Below are 16,117 nucleotides of genomic sequence, written 5' to 3' on the forward strand. Positions count from 1 at the left end.
CAGCAACCTCGAGGCATGGGCTTCCCTGATGGCTCAGTGGTAAAGAATCTGCCTGCCAAAGCAGGAGACATGGGTTCAATCCCTGATCTGGAAAGATGCCACAAGCCATACAGAGAAAACTAAGCCTGTGAACCACAACTATTGAGCCTGTGCTCTAGAGTCCAGGAACTAAAACTACGGAACCCATGTGCCATACCCACTGAAGCCAACACACCTAGTGCCCATGCTCCACAAAAAGGAAAGCCACTACAATGAGAAGTCTATGTAACACAACTAGAGAGTAGCCCCCACTCTCCCAAACTAGAGAAAAGCCCATGCAGCAGCAAAGACTCAGCACATCCCCAAATAAACAGATAAATAAAACTCCGCCCTAAGAAATAATTGAGGCATAACCCTCCACCAGCAAAAAGATTATAACTTGCTGAACACTCATGTGATGGTTAATATTCTTCAGTGGTAAAGTATTATTTCATTAAATTAAATATATTTTTAAAGATATAATGCTATTTCACACTTAACAGACTATAGTATAGTATAAACAACTTTTATATGCACTAGAAAACCAAAAAATTCACATGACTCTACTGTGGTATTCACTTTATTGTGACGGTCTGGAACTGAATGTGCAATAATATCTCCAAGGTATGCCTGCATCTTGATAGTGATGGCATTTGTAAAAACTCAAAGAACTATATAGTAAAAATGGTGAATACCTCATTATTTTTATTCATGTATACCTCAGTAATCCTGAAGTTAAGAAAAACTAGTGAAGAAGTAATTTTTTGTTGTTTAGTAGCTAAGTTGTATCTGACTTTCTTGCAACCCCATGGACTGTAGCCTGCCAGGCTCCTCTGTCCATGGGATTTCCCAGGCAAGAATACTGGAGTGGATTGCCATGCCCTCCTCCTGGGGATCTTACTAACCTAGGGTAAGAACCCATGTTTCCTGCATTAGAGGCAGATTCTTTACCACTGAGGCTCCTGGGAAGCCCAAAAAAGTAATACTGAATAAAAAAATTAATTCTAAGAAATAGGAGAGAAAGAAAAAGAATAGATGAGAGAAATTAAAAGCATAAGTCAATTATGTAATTATTTGAAGTGCAAATGGATTAAACACTTCAATTAAACGGCAGATTTCCAGACTAGATTTTAAAAAAAAACTCGTGTGTTGTTACACTTTAAATACAAGTACACAGATTGAAAGCAAAATAATGAAAATATATATCATACAAACTAATGTAAAGGAAGCTTGTGTGGTTACACTAATATCAGACAAGGTAAACTTCAAGGCAAGAAGTGTACTAGAGATATAGGGTAGCATTTCCTAAAGATAAAAGCATCAATTCAACAGAAATACACAGAAATCCTGACTTTTTACATCCAAAATAACATAATTTCAAACATGGTAAGAAAACAAAAAAAGGAGAAATAGACATAAGCCCTATCTTAGTTTAATATACCCTTCTCTGGTATGTTAGACTTAAAAAAAAAAAAAGAAATTATATAAGTTATATAGTTCTTTGAACAAAATTACTAACAAATTTATTCAACTTTATACACTAAGCATAAAAAGTGTGTGCCACATTCTGGCCACCCACCTGTGTCAGGGACACGGCAGAAGTATCTAACTTGTCTAGCCAGGCAGCAGGGGCAGCGGGAGCTGCTAGGCGGAGAGACCAGTTTTCTCAGTTGGAGCTTCTCACCTCTGTGCCTGGAAGGAGTTTCAGGCATGAGGATAGAGTTTCAGGCATGAGGATAGAGTTTCAGGCATGAGGATAGAGTGGTCATCCAGAGCCACCAGTTCAGCCCGGGGCCCCGAGGGCTCGCCACATCTATGTCAATATTTCTATGATACGATGCCCCCACAGCTACATCATACATCATTACGTCTGTGATTAGGGAGTCCTCGCAGGCACGTCAGACGTCACTGCGCCTGATTCGGGTGCCCGCATAGCTACATCACTCATCACTACTTCTGATATGGGAGTCCCCACAGCAACGTCAGACCTCACTACGTCTCTGATACTGGCATCCCCACAGCTACATCAGACGTCACTACGTCTGTGATACTGGCGTCCCCAAAGTTACGTCATACGTTGCTACGTCAAACGTCACTACGTCTGTGATTCGGGTGCCCCCACAGCCACGTCACTACGTCTGATATGGGCGTTCCCACAGCTGCGTTACACGTCAGTACGTCTGATATGGGCGTTCCCACGGCTGCGTTACACGTCACTATATCTGATATGCATGCCCCAACGGTTACATCATGCGTCACTTCGTCTGTGATTCTGGTGTCCCCACAGCTACATCACGTGTCAGTTTGTCTGTGATTCCGGCATCCCCACAGCTACATCATACATCAGTACGTCTGTGACTTGGGCGTCCCCACAGCTACATGATAGGTCTGTGTTAGAGGTGTCAGGGGGTAATGAGGCTGCTTATAATCATCACCAAGAACTGCCTCCTGGGTCCCTCTGAACCACTGCTACATGTGCTGTTCATGTGTCGCTCAGGGCTGTGGGGCTGGCCGAGCTCCAGGACCAGCCAGCCTTTAAGGTGGGACTCAATTTAGCTGCAAAGGGGGACATGTGGGGACAACAAACTTGGTCTCCAGCTCCGCCCATCAGCAGGCGCCCCAGGCCTTTCCCAGCGTCTAGTTATTCCTGCCTCTGGTGCCATTTGGTTTCTACTCAGCAGACTCATCACTTTGGGACTTCCTGTTCTTGGGGGTCTTGCTTCCCAGGCCTGATGCCAAGGATCTTGGGCTCTGTTTCTCCTACCCAGAGCCCTGGGTGCTATCTGCCCCCAGTGGCTCTGGCCCCTCAGAGCTATAGGATCTGCTGACCAAATCTCACTAATGGATCTTCTGGCCATTCCTGTTCAGCTTCAGTCCAGCCGTGGTATGGTCTTGTTGGTCATGGAATCTGGAAGTAATTAAGTTTTTATTAGAAATGATAGGGACAAAAATATCACATATATGGAATCTAAAAATGTGATACAAATGAACTTACTTACAAAATAGAGTCAGACATAGAAAGCAAACTTACAGTTACCAAAGGGGAAAGGGCAGGATCATGGGGTATAGATAAATTAGAAGTTTGGGATTAAACAGATATACATTACCAAATAAAAAATAGAAACAAATAGGTCCTACTGTACAGCACAGGGAAATATGTTCAGTATATTGTCATAATCTATAATGGATCACAGCCTTATCATGCCAAGGAGGCTTGTGTAGCTCAATGAAGCTATGAGCTATGCAGTGCAGGGCCACCCAAGACAGATGGGTCATAGTGGAGAGTTCAAACAAAACATGAAGCACTGGAGGAGGGACTGGCAAACCACCCCAGCATACTTGTCGTGAGAACCTCATGAACTGTATAAAAAGGCAAAAATATATGATACCAAAAGATGAGCCCTCCAGGTCAGGAGGGGTCTAATACGCTACTGGGAAGAGTGGAGGACAATTACTAATAGCTTCAGAAACAAGTATCTGAGCCAAAGTGGAAACAAAGCTCAGTTATGGATGTGTCTGGTGATGAAAGTAAAATTCAATGCTGTAAAGAACAGTTACTGCATAGGAACCTGGAATGTTAGGCCCATGAATCAAGCCAAATTGGACACAGTCAAGCAAGAGATGGCAAGAGGAAACATCAACATCTTGGGAATCAGTGAATTAAATGGACAGGGATGGGTGAATTTAATTCAGATGACCATTATATCTACTACTGTGGGCAAGAATCGCTTAGAAGAAATGAAGAAGCCCTCATAGTCAACAAAAGAGTCTGAAATGCAGTACTTGGGACCAACATCAAAAATAACAGGATGATCTCGGTTCATTTCCAACACAAACCAAATAACATCACAGTAATCCAAGTCTATGCCCCAACGACTGATGCTAAAGAAGCTGAAGTTGATCAGTTTTATGAAGACCTACAAGACCTCCTAGAACGAACACCAAAAAAAAAGATGTTCTATTCATCATTGTGGACTGGAACGCAGAAGTAGGAAGTTAAGAAATACCTGGAGTTACAGGCAAGTTTGGTCTTGGAGTACAAAATGACGCAGGTCTAAGGCTAACTGAATTCTGCCAAGAGAATGCACTGGTCATAGCAAACACCCCTTTCCAACAACACAAGAAACGATTTTACACATGGACACCACCAAATGGTCAACACCAAAATCAGATTGATTACATTCTTTGTAGCTGAAGATGGAGAAGCTCTATACAGTCAGCAAAAACAAGACCTGGAGCTGACTGTGGCACAGATCATCAGCTCCTTATACCAAAATTCAGGCTTAAGCTAAAGAAAGCAGGGAATACCACTCAGCCAGTCAAGTACAACCTAAATCAAATCCCCTATTTATACAGTGGAGGTGGCAAATAGATTCAAGGGACTAGATCTGGTAAACAAAGTCCCTGAAGAACTATGAACAGAGGTTTGTAATATTGCACAAGAAGCAGTGAACAAAACCATCCCAAAGAAAAAGGAATGCAAGAAGGCAAAGTGGGTATCTGAGGAGGCTTTACAAATAGCTGAGGAATGAAGATAAGCAAAAAGCAAGGGAGAAAGGGAAAGGTATACTTAACTTAATGCAGAGTTCCAGAGAATAGCAAGGAGAGACAACCCTGAATACTGATTGGAAGGACTGATACTGAAGCTGAAGCTCCAATACTTTGGTGACCTGATGCAAACAGCCAACTCATTAGAAAAGACTCTAGTGCTGGGAAAGATTGAAAGCAGAAGAAGAGAGCAACAGAGGATGAAATGCTTGGATGGCAACACTGATTCAATGGACATGAACTTGGGCAAACTCCAGGAGATATGAGAGACAGAGAGACCTGATGTGCTGCAGTTTGTGGTGTCACAGAGAGTCAGACATGACGTGGTGACTGAACAACAATAAGCAACTGCAGAATACAATATCTTTTCACGTGCTCATGAAATATTTATCAAAATGTACTATATGGTATGCATAAAACAAGTCTGAAAAAACTTCAAAAAGTTAAAATCACCTACGGCATGACTCATTGGAAAAGACTTTGATGCTGGGGGGGGGGGGGGGGGTTGGGGGCAGGAGGAGAAGGGGACGACAGAGGATGAGATGGCTGGATGGGGGGACGCGAGTCTGAGTGAACTCCGGGAGTTGGTGATGGACAGGGAGGCCTGGCGTGCTGCGATTCATGGGGTCGCAAAGAGTCGGACACGACTGAGCGACTGAACTGAACTGAACTGACCTGAAGGCATGTTCTCAAGCTATGGTGGAATAAAACTAGAAATCAATTAATAGATAACTAGAAAATCTGATAACATTTAGAAATTAACCAACACTCTTCTAAATAACCCAGTAGTCAGGAAAGCACAATGAAAATCAAGTATTGAAAATGAAACACACCAAAATGTATAGGAGATAGCTAAAATAGCATGTGTTAAGTTATTATTTATTGCCTTTCCCTTCCAAGTTCCACCTATTAGGTTGTTTTGTGAAAATAGCTTTGGGCTTTTTATATATTACCCCTTGCCAACTGGAACTTTGCCATCAGAGGGCACTGTAAATACACTGCAGCAGGAAAGTTTTTGCTTCCTGGTTCTGGTGTGCTGGCTGGGCAAGCTTTGCCAGGATTCATTGCTCTCCCCTACTCTAGACTTGAACAGTCCACTGTGGCAGCAGCATTTAGCAGCCAACAGCTTCCCCTGGCATGTCTCTCAGGCAGTTTTGTAGCAAAGGCCCTCCAGTGAGGCATCTTTGTGATGTTCCTGGCACCCCACTGGGTGGATTTCCAGGGTGTATTTTAGCACGATGGCACCAGAGTAACTTTTCTGCCATGTAGTGAGCCACACTCTGCCTTCTACAGAAAGGTCTGGGTCTCAGGTCTTAGTGGGCCTCTTCTTTGGTGTGTTGTCTCAGTTCTGGGTGAGGGGAAGAAGGGGGGAGATAGGTGGTAGGAGCTATTTCTTGTATCTACTATTTCCATATTCTTTAGAATCCTCTTTACTTCTTGCTAACCAACCCCTCATTACTGCAATTCCTTGGTATGGTTAATAAATTCTTTACTCTCTGAGCCACCAGAAAAGTCCAGTAATACCTTATATTATTAATAAAATATTTCTGTTGAAATTACTGTGTTCTTACTCTCTCCTGATTGGACCTACTGATTCACAGTGCTTAGAATCAAGATGACTTTAAGTGCATATAGTGGGGGGGAAAGTTAAAAATCAATTTCTAAGTTACCATCTCAAGAAGTTAGAAAAAGATTAAAAATATGGAAGGAAACTAATAAAAGTGAAAACATATACTGAAAAAAACAGTAAGCTCAGGATTTCCCTGGTGGTCCAATGGTTGAAAGTCTGCCTTCCAGTGCAGGGAACATGGGTTTGATCCCTAATCAGGAAACTAAGATCCCACATGTCACAGGGAAGCTGAGCTCATGCACCACAACTAGAGAGAAGCCCAAGAGCCACAACAAAAGATCCCAAGTGTCACAACTCAGACCTGACAAAGTCAAAAATAAAAAAAAACATTTTTTAACAGAAAAAAAAGTAAGCTCACATAAATAGACAAAAATAAAAATCAACAGAGTCAAGATTTGTTCTTTCAGAATATCAATAAACTTGATAAATTCTTGGCAAGACCAATCAAGGAAAAGAAAGTATAAACTGCTAACCTCAGAGAAAAAGGAAGACATCACTGCAGACCCTATAGACATAAAAAGATAATGCAGGGTCATGATGAGTAGTTTAATATGAATAAATTTAACAAACTAAATAAAACTGATGCTTTTCTTTAAAATCACAAGTTATCTAAAATGACAGAAGAAAATTTTTTAAAAATTTGAGTAGTTGTTAAATATAAGAAATCCAAAAAGGTCCGTCCAGATCAAGATGGCAGAGTAAGAGGAATAGATTTTCTACAATTAAGAATAGAAAGACAAGGCCACATCCAGACAGGTAGAAGGGACAGAGACTTGGTCTAGTCAGAACCCATACCCACCATGCTGTGACCCACAAGTGGGAGAGATTTCACAACCACACAGGTTTCCCCTGAGAAGTGTGGGGTCTGAGCTCCCCACACTAGTTTCCATGGCCCAGAAAATCTGCACCAGGAAAATGAGCCCTCATAACATTTAGCACTGAAAATCAGCATGGATTATGTCTGGGAGAGTTGGTGGGCTCTTGGGAAACCAAGACCCCTGAAGGACTGAGGCACAAAATCACTCACTCTAATACCCAGTACAGAGACAGCATCTTGAAAAACACCTGGATCTCATAAGAAGATTTACTGACAAGTTTTAGGGCATCTCACACACTAGTAAACTAATGCTCAAAATTCTCCAAGCCAGGCTTCAACAATACATGAACCGTGAACTTCCAGATGTTCAAGCGGGTTTTAGAAAAGGCAAAGGAAACAGAGATCAAATTGCCAATACCCACTGGATCATCAAAAAAGCAAGAGAGTTCCAGAAAAATATCTATTTCTGACTGTGTGGATCACAATAAACTGTGGAAAATTCTTCAAGAGATGGGAATACCAAACCAGCTGACCTTGAGAAGTCTGTATGCAGGTCAGGAAGCAACAGTTAGAACTGGACATGGAACAACAGACTGGTTCCAAACAGGAAAAGGAGTACGTCAAGGCTGTATATTGTCACCCTGCTTATTTAACTTCTATGCAGAGTACATCATGAGAAACGCTGGGCTGGAAGAAGCACAAGCTGGAATCAAGACTGCTGGGAGAAATATCAATAACCTCAGATATGCAGATGACACCACTCTTATGGCAGAAAGTGAAGAGGAACTAAAAAGCCTCTTGATGAAAGTGAAAGAGGAGAGTGAAAAAGTTGGCTTAAAGCTCAACATTCAGAAAACTAAGATCATGACATCCAGTCCCATCACTTCATGGCAAATAGACAGAGAAACAGTGGAAACCATGGCAGACTTTATTTTGGGGGGGCTCCAAAATCTCTGCAGATGGTGATTGCAGCCATGAAATTAAAAAATTTTACTCCTTGGAAGAAAAGTTATGACCAACTTATATGGCCTATTAAAACGTAGAGACGTTACTTTGCCAACAAAGGTCCATCTAGTCAAGGTTATGGTTTTTCCAGTAGTCATGTATGGATGTGAGAGTTGGACTATAAAGAAAGCTGAGCACAGAAGAATTGATGCTTTGAACTGTGAACTGTGGTGTTGGAGAGGACTCTTGAGAGTCCCTTGGACTGCAAGGAGATCCAATCAGTCCATCCTAAAGGAGATCAGCCCTGGGTGTTCATTGGAAGGACTGATGTTGAAGCTGAAACTCCAATACTTTCGCCACCTGATGCAAAGAGCTGACTCATTTGAAAATCCCTGATGCTGGGAAAGATTGAGGGCAGGAGGAGAAGGGGACAACAGAGGATGAGATGGTTGGATGGCATCATCGACTCAATGGACTTGGGTTTGGGTGGACTCCAGGAGTTGGTGATGGACAGGGAGGCCTGGCGTGCTGCAGTTCATGGGGTCGCAAAGGTTCAGACACGATTGAGCGACTGAACTTAAGTGAACAGACTTAATGCAATCCCTATCAAAATACCAATGGCATTTTTCATGGAACTGGAACAAATAATTCTAAAATTGTATGAAACCACAAATGAGTTTGAATCGCAAAAGCAATTTTGAGAAAGAACATGTTCATGGATATGGAGACTCCATTGGATAAAGATGTTGACTACTCCAAAATTAGTTCACTGACTCAATACAGTCACTGTCGAGTTCCCATCAAAGTTTTCTGTGGATATTTATTAAGGAATTCTAATATTTATATGGGCTTCCCAAGTGATTCACCTGGTAAAGAATCTGCCTGCAATGTGGGACATCTGAGTTCAATCCCTGGGTTGGGAAGATCCCCTGGAGAAGGAAAGGCTACCCATTCCAAAATTTTATATGGAAATGCAAACAACTTACAAAAGCCAAAAATCAGAAAGAAAAATTCTTGGAAGATTTACAATGTCAGATGTCAAGACTTAGCATAAACCTATGATATTTAAGAGCATGTATACTGGTGCAGTGATTGATAAACAAACAGTGAAACAGAAGAGAGAGTCTGGAAATGGCTATGCCTACACAGCAGCCTGATATACAACAAAGGTGCTACTGCAATTTTGTGGTAATGAGATTTTATTTTCAAAAACTGATGCTGAAGCAATTGGATAACTTATATGAAACAGACTTTAACCTTATTTTATACCATTTACAAAACTTAATTCCCATTGGATTATAAGCCTAATATGAAAGTAAATAATTTTCTAGAAGAAGGGTTAGTAAATTTTTCCTGTAAAAGACAAGATAATCAATATTTTCAACTTTGTGGGCCACATGGTCTCCGTTGGAACTACTCAACTCTGCTGTTGTAGCATAAAGTAGCCATAGAGAATACATAAATAAACTGGAATGGCTGTGTTCCAGTAAAAATTTATTTACAAAAACAGGTGGCAGGCCACATGTGCCATATTCTGCTGATCCTTGTTCCAGAAGATAACATAGAAGAATAATACCATGACCTTGAGATAGGCAGTGATTTCTTATATAAGATCCAAAAAACCATGAACAATAAAAGACTTCAAATTCTGATATTCTATTTCTCAAAGTACACCATCAAGAGCGTGAATCAATGGACTAAGAGAAGATATTTGTGATACATATGCATATATATATATGCATGTATATATAAACACATCATAGATATAGCATATATATCAAAAAATATATCTGCAATATCTAAAGAATGTCAACAAATTAAAAAGAAAAAGATAAAACAACTCAATGGAGAAAAAAACAGCTCAAACAAAATGAGAAAAAACTTGAGCAGCCATTTTACAAAAGAGACTATCAGCATGGACATAAGTACATGAAAATATATTCCATATGATTAGTTATCATGGAAATGCAAATTTAAAAAACACAATGTAATATCAGTACACACTTATTGAAATGGCTAACATGAAAAGAATTGACGATATGAAGTGGTAGCCAGAATATGGATCAACTAGAACTGGAACTTCCATATACACTAACAAAAATGTAAATTGTTACAACCACCTTGAATCATTCTACTAAAACCTCCTCTATGACCCAGGAGTTTCAGTGCTAGGTATATGAGAGAAATGCACGAATATTGCAGAAGACCTGTACAAGGTTGGCCATAGCAGTTTTCTTCCTAATAGATGGAAATAACTCGAATGTCTGTCAAGGGAGGATGGATAACTAAATTGTGGTATATTCAGATAGTGGGATACTACAAACAATACAAAAGAACTGATAACATGGATTAGTATAGTAGACATGATACGTAACAGAAAAAGGCCAGACACAAAATTGAAGTAAGCTGTATGATGCTACTTCTATGAACTTCTGGGACAGATAAAATAATCTGTGGTGGCGGGTACAATAGAGGAGCACAATGGAGTGTCCTGGGGAGAAGAAATATTCTACATCTTGATCTGGGCAGTGGCTACACAGGTAATACACGTGTTAACATTCATTGGGCTATATATACTTTTGGTTTTGCACTTTAGTCTCCGAATGTTAAAACTCAAAAAAAAAAAGCTTTAATAAAACAGAAAAATTTACAGGAATATATTTTCACTGAAAGATTCAAACAACACTGAAATAGACTAAGCCATTAGCCTTACCTCTTTCCTGTCCCTCATTCTTGCTGTCCTCCCTAAAACAAAAAAATCCATTAAATGATCCTACTTCCAAATTGTTTTTATGCATTTACATGCACATATATGTGTAATATTTAAAAATTCGTGGTTTATAATAATTTTATTTTTAGCCTAAAAGTTCATCTCTCAGCCCTTTCTGTTGAACACAGATCAGTTTCATTTTAATAGCTGGATAGTATTCTATTGTATCAATATAACATAATTGAGTAATTTCCCTACTAGCGGATATACAAATTATTTCTAATTTTTCACTATTTGAAACAATGCTGCAACAAACTTTCTTAAACTTTCCTGGTGCACACAGACAAATATTTTTTGTGCATTATGAACAATTAATTTTGTTTGGCTAAAACAGCAGAAACAAAACTGTTGAGAAAAGAAAATTGTAGAGTAAAAATTTTGGTAAATTCTGCTAAATTGCTTTCTAAGAAAGCCTTACAAATTACATTCTGACCAACTATATATGAAAATACCTGTTTCCACATATCTTTAATAAACACTAGATATTATCAGTCTCTTAAAAAGTTGCCAGTTCTAGGGGGAAAAAATGCAATTCTTTGTTATTTTAAATAATTTTTATTCATTATTTAAATTTCTTCTTATTGAAGTGGTTATTTAGATCCTCGGCACATGTCTTTATTAGGTTGTTTACATTTTTTCTTATCAATTTTGGAGTGTTCCTTATTAAATGTAATAATACATATTTTGAAAATATTTCCTACTTGTTTGCCACTTCTTTCTTTTTCTTATTCCATAGCATTAGCCAGGACTCTCAGAACAACACTGAAAAAACTTCAGTGGGAAATCTTGTAATATTTTATTAGGTATGATGCTTGTAGCTCAGATGGTAAAAGAACCTGCCTGCAGTGCAGAAGACCCATGTTTGATCCCTGTGTTGGGAAGATCCCCTGGAGAAGGGAATGTCAACCCCCTCCAGTATTTTTGCCTGGAGAATTCCATGGACAGAGAAGTCTGGCAGGCTATAGTCCATGGGGCTCCAAAGAGTCAGACACGACTGAGCGACTAACACATACACATAAATTGTGTATGCAGATATCTTTCATTAAAACAAAGAAGGTTCTTTCTACTACTGGTTTGCAAAAGTCGTTTTGTTTCTAATCAAAAATAGATGTCAAATTGTATCAAATGCTTTTTGCATCTCTTAAGATAATTATATCACTTTATTTTGAATGTAATGATTGGCATTAATATATTCTGAATTTCAAAGCAGTCTTGAATACCTTAGATAAACCCTTCTTAGTTACGACATTTAAAAAAATACATTTCTGGATTCATTCTACTAACACTTAAGATACCTAAATATGTGTTCATAAGTGAATGTATGCTTTTTTTTATCAGTTTTAAATTTCAGGCCATGTCAGCTCCAATGTAAATGGGTTACAAAACTTTTCACTTTTTTCAAGGCTTTGGATTGCTAAAATCAGTATAGCATGTTCCTTACTTATAGAACCTTCTTTGTTTGGTGTCCTTTTATGAGAGAGCTTTGAATACCTTTTCAGTGCTCTCAGTGTTTGTATTGTTGCTTGTTGTTTTAAGGTAAACATTCCTCCATGGGTCAATTTTGGTGACTTCTGTTTTCCAGAAACTTTTTTAGTCTAGATTTTTCTGATTTATTATCTTAAATTTAGAATTTATCTCAGACTTTTAAAGAATCTACTCTCTACTTATAATGTCCCTTCTCATTTCAAATGTTGATAATGCTTTTTTTAAAAAACTTGGTTAGGCATATTAGACTTTTTATATTTCTGGTTCTTTTCAGTTTTATTAAAATTTACTCATTTCATTCATTTCTGTTTTTTTCTTTAGTAATACTTTCCTGGTATGTTTAAATTCTCCCTTTAGCTTCTTGAGCTATATGTATGATTTGCTTCTATTCACTCTTCTTGTTTTCTAATGTATGCATCCAAGGCTATATATTTTCTCTAAGTATGTATAGATTTTGAATGGTATTGATCTCACCGTTCTTCTTGTTGTAGTGGTTAAATACACTGGTTCCAGACTATACTGCTGCTGCTGTTGCTGAGTCGCTTCAGTCGTGTCCGACTCTGTGCAGCCCCACAGACAGCAGCCCACCAGGCTCCCCCGTCCCTGGGAGTCTCCAGGCAAGAACACTGGAGTGGGTTGCCATTTCCTTCTCCAACGCGTGAAAGGAAAAGTGAAAGTGAAGTCACTTCAAATCCCAACTCTGTCATCTATGTGCCCTTGGGCAGGTTATTTAACAGAGTTCAGTTCCTCATCTGTGAAAAGAAATGATGAAGCAATCAACTTCTCAGGATTATTGCGATAATAAAATGAGACAATCCAAGTAGATCACTCAGCACAAAACTGGTTGTATAATAATGTTGAATAAATTTTGGTATCATTATTTTTAACTAATCAATAACTTCATTTTACATTTCTTTTCACTACACTTATTCTAAGTTAAAGATGCGGGTTTTTATTTCCAAGTTACAAATATTGTATTCTTTTGTTTACTAATTTCAAATTTTATTTCAGTGTGATCAAAGAATGAACTGAATGATTTCTTATCTGGGAATTTATTAACATTTTCCTTGTGTTTTAGAAGGTAGTTAATGTTGCATGTGTGTTTGAAGAGATTATGCATTCACCATTATAGTGTACAAAGTCCTTTACACCTATTCAGCCAAGTTTCTTTATTGTGTTATTCAAATCCTCACTACTCTTGCTTACTTTTTTCCTACTTCATCAGTTTTTGAGTTGAAGTCTTCCAAAATAGTTGTGTATTTTTCATTCCTATCTGTATTTCTAACAGTTTTTACTTCATATATTATAAACATGACTTTTGGTGTTATATTGTCAGGTTTGTAAAGATTCATTATTAATTGGCCTTCGTATGGAATTGTATCTTTTGTCAACATAAATGTTCTTTATCTTGTCAAATCCTCTTTATATTAAATTCCTTTTTTTTATCTGACATTAAAATGTTACCACACTTGTTATCTATTTTTAGTTATTAGGCTTATTTATCTTTGTATGTTCTTTTATTTTCAAACTTCTTTTTAGATGTATTTCTTCTAAATATCTTTTGACTAGACATGTTATTATTTTACAAAATTTGAAAATTTCCATCTTTGCTTAGGAAATTATATCCACTTGTCATATATTTTGATTACTGCTGATTTGACATTTTTCCTGCCATCTGGTTGTGTGTGTTTTACACACTTTCAGAACTTCCCTCTTATCTCTTCATCACACCTTGTTTCTGTCATCTTTATGTTCTCTATCCAAAACAGAAGTGGCCTACAGGCCAAATTTGTCCTGCAATACCCAGCTGTGGATGTGACTGGTGATAGAAGCAAGGTCCGATGCTGTAAAGAGCAATATTGCATAGGAAACTAGAATGTCAGGTCCATGAATCAAGGCAAATTGGAAGTGGTCAAACGACATGGCAAGGGTGAACATCAACATTCTAGGAATCAGCGAACTAAAATGGACTGGAATGGATGAATTTAACTCAGATGACCATTATATCTACTACTGTGGGCAGGAATCCCTCAGAAGAAATGGAGTAGCCATCATGGTCAACAAAACAGTCCGAAATGCAGTACTTGGATGCAATCTCAAAAACGACAGAATGATCTCTGTTCATCTCCAAGGCAAACCATTCAATATCACAGTAATCCAAGTCTATGCCCCAATCAGTAACGCTGAAGAAGCTGAAGTTGAGAGTTCTATGAAGACCTATAAGACCTTTTAGAACTAACACCCAAAAAAGATGTCCTTTTCATTATAGGGGACTGGAATGCAAAAGTAGGAACTCAAGAAACACTTGGAGTAACAGGCAAATTTGGCTTTGGAATGCAGAATGAAGCAGGGCAAAGACTAATAGAGTTTTGCCAAGAAAATGCACTGGTCATAGCAAACACACTCTTCCAACAACACAAGAGAAGACTCTACACATGGACATCACCAGATGGTCAACACCGAAATCAGATTGATTATATTCTTTGCAGCCAAAGATGGAGAAGCTCTATACAGTCAACAAAAACAATAGGAGCTGACTGTGTCTCAGATCATAAACTCCTTATTACCAAATTCAGACTCAAATTGAAGACAGTAGGGAAAACCGCTAGACCATTCAGGTATGACCTAAATCAAATCCCTTATGATTATACAGTGGAAGTGAGAAATAGATTTAAGGGACTAGAGCTGATAGATAGAGTGCCTGATGAACTATGGAATGAGGTTCATGCCATTATACAGGAGACAGGGATCAAGACCATCCCCATGGAAAAGAAATGCAAACAAGCAAAATGGCTGTCTGGGGAGGCCTTACAAATAGCTGTGACAAGAAGAGAGGCGAAAAGCAAAGGAGAAAAGGAAAGATAGAAGCATCTGAATGCAGAGTTCTAAAGAATAGCAAGAAGAGATAAGAAAGCCTTCTTCAACAGTCAATGCAAAGAAATAAAGGAAAAGAACAGAATGGGAAAGACTAGAGATCTCTTCAAGAAAATTAGAGATACCAAGGGAACATTTCATGCAAAGATGGACTCGATAAAGGACAGAAATGGTCTGGACGTAACAGAAGCAGAAGATATTAAGAAGAGGTGGCAAGAATACACAGAAGAACTGTACAAAAAAGATCTTCAAGACCAAGATAATCACGATGGTGTGATCACTCATCTAGAGCCAGACATCCTGGAATGTGAAGTCAAGTGGGCCTTAGAAAGCATCACTACGAACAAAGCTAGTGGAGGTGATGGAATTCCAGTTGAGCTGTTTCAAATCCTGAAAGATGATGCTGTGAAAGTGCTGCACTCAATATGCCAGCAAGTTTGGAAAACTCAGCAGTGGCCACAGGACTGGAAAAGGTCAGTTTTCATTCCAATCCCAAAGAAAGGCAATGCCACAGAATGCTCAAACTACCACACAATTGCACTCATCTCACATGCTAGTAAAGTAACGCTCAAAATTCTGCAAGGCAGGCTTCAGCAATACGTGAACCGTGAACTCCCTGATGTTCAAGCTGGTTTTAGAAAAGGCAGAGGAACCAGAGATCAAATTGCCAACATCCGCTGGATCATCGAAAAAGCAACAGAGTTCCAGAAAAACATCTATTTCTGCTTTATTGACTATGCCAAAGCCTTTGACTGTGTGGATCACAATAATCTGTGGGAAATTCTTCAAGTGATGGGAATACCAGACCACCTGACCTGCCTCTTGAGAAATCTGTATGCAGGTCAGGAAGCAACAGTTAGAACTGGACATGGAACAACAGACTGGTTTATGTTGAGGTTGTATATTGTCACTCTGCTTATTTAACTTATACGCAGAGTACATCATGAGAACCGCTGGGCTGGAAGAAGCACAAGCTGGAATCAATATTGCAGGGAGAAATATCAATAACCTCAGATATGCAGATGACACC

General features: G+C 38.9%; 1 long non-coding RNA gene across 1 annotated transcript in view; it reads right to left on the bottom strand.

The window, feature by feature from the left end:
* Nucleotides 1–1,597: 1,597 nt before the first annotated feature.
* Nucleotides 1,598–16,117, bottom strand: part of LOC128054864 (uncharacterized) — a 36,393-nt gene continuing 21,873 nt past the window's right edge. Inside the window, exons 2-3 of the long non-coding RNA XR_008200021.1 lie at nucleotides 2,848–2,926; nucleotides 1,598–1,710 (exon numbers count right to left, since the gene is read on the bottom strand). This is a non-coding gene — a long non-coding RNA (uncharacterized LOC128054864). The remainder of the gene's footprint in view (nucleotides 1,711–2,847; nucleotides 2,927–16,117) is intronic.

Source organism: Budorcas taxicolor, chromosome 10 (assembly GCF_023091745.1).
Source record: "Budorcas taxicolor isolate Tak-1 chromosome 10, Takin1.1, whole genome shotgun sequence".
In the NCBI taxonomy this organism is placed as follows: domain Eukaryota; kingdom Metazoa; phylum Chordata; class Mammalia; order Artiodactyla; family Bovidae; genus Budorcas; species Budorcas taxicolor.